Source organism: Triturus cristatus, chromosome 1_1, assembly GCF_964204655.1.
Source record: "Triturus cristatus chromosome 1_1, aTriCri1.1, whole genome shotgun sequence".
Lineage (NCBI taxonomy): Eukaryota > Metazoa > Chordata > Amphibia > Caudata > Salamandridae > Triturus > Triturus cristatus.
The window spans coordinates 160,950,942-160,951,863 of record NC_140579.1 but is presented as its reverse complement, the minus strand read 5'-3'; positions in this window follow the sequence as shown (position 1 = coordinate 160,951,863).

The window sequence follows — 922 nt, the reverse complement described above, 5'->3', positions numbered from 1 at the left end:
TATTGGCATTTCGCTCCGTTTTATCCCTTTTTGTTCTCACTTCTCAGGCCCCATTCAAAGTGCGGATAATGGACTCTGCTTCCTTTGTCCTCACAAAACAACTTCAGCTGTATCTGCCGTGCATGCCGCTCGCCTGGTGATCAGACCCAGGTTCTGGATACCGTACAGACACGGATGGGCGCAAACAGCCTTGCCTTTGGCGCCCCTTCAGTACTTAAAAATGTAAAACTGGAAGAAATTGGTGCAGGATAAGAGGCTATCTTCCAACTGACTTCCAATTGCCACTCACTCCAAATTCCTTCACCATTCTAAATTCCAAAAATCAAGCCATATTCATTCTCACTTTCCCTTTTCCAGTTAGGCAACATTCCAACAAAAACTCAACTTAAACTTACAATTCTCATCATAAAAATGAAGTGCTTTGGCTCTTGGTTATGCACAGATATAGATTTAGAGCTCAGGCAGGGCTTGACTGGAAGATGTTTAAACCAGCTCCAAACTACAGGGGGTCACAACTGTAATTGGGATATGCGGCTATGTGCAGGCAATGGGAGCCCATCCTGCTCTGAAAGCAGCCATTTAGCCTGTAGTCTATTTGGAAAATGACAGAGTGGTACTGTGTTCAGCTCAGCCCGGGCTCAGAATGTTGTCCTACAGGCTGAGTGTACTTATGAACACAGTTCCCTTTAATCTGAGGGTGTGAGTGGTCGCCTATACTGTGCTTTTAATCTGCGCAGTGAGCCTGGGAAAGCGCAAACCACACTGGATTCTCTGAGAGCCATAAAATACTTCATTAGTCCCTATGTAGTGCAGAGCAGTGATACAAAAATCTGATAGTGTATTTATTTTCAGCTAAGTAGTGCACTGCACAAGGCCTACATAGTTGATTGGAGAAATAGAGAAGAAGTGGCTGCTAGGGACT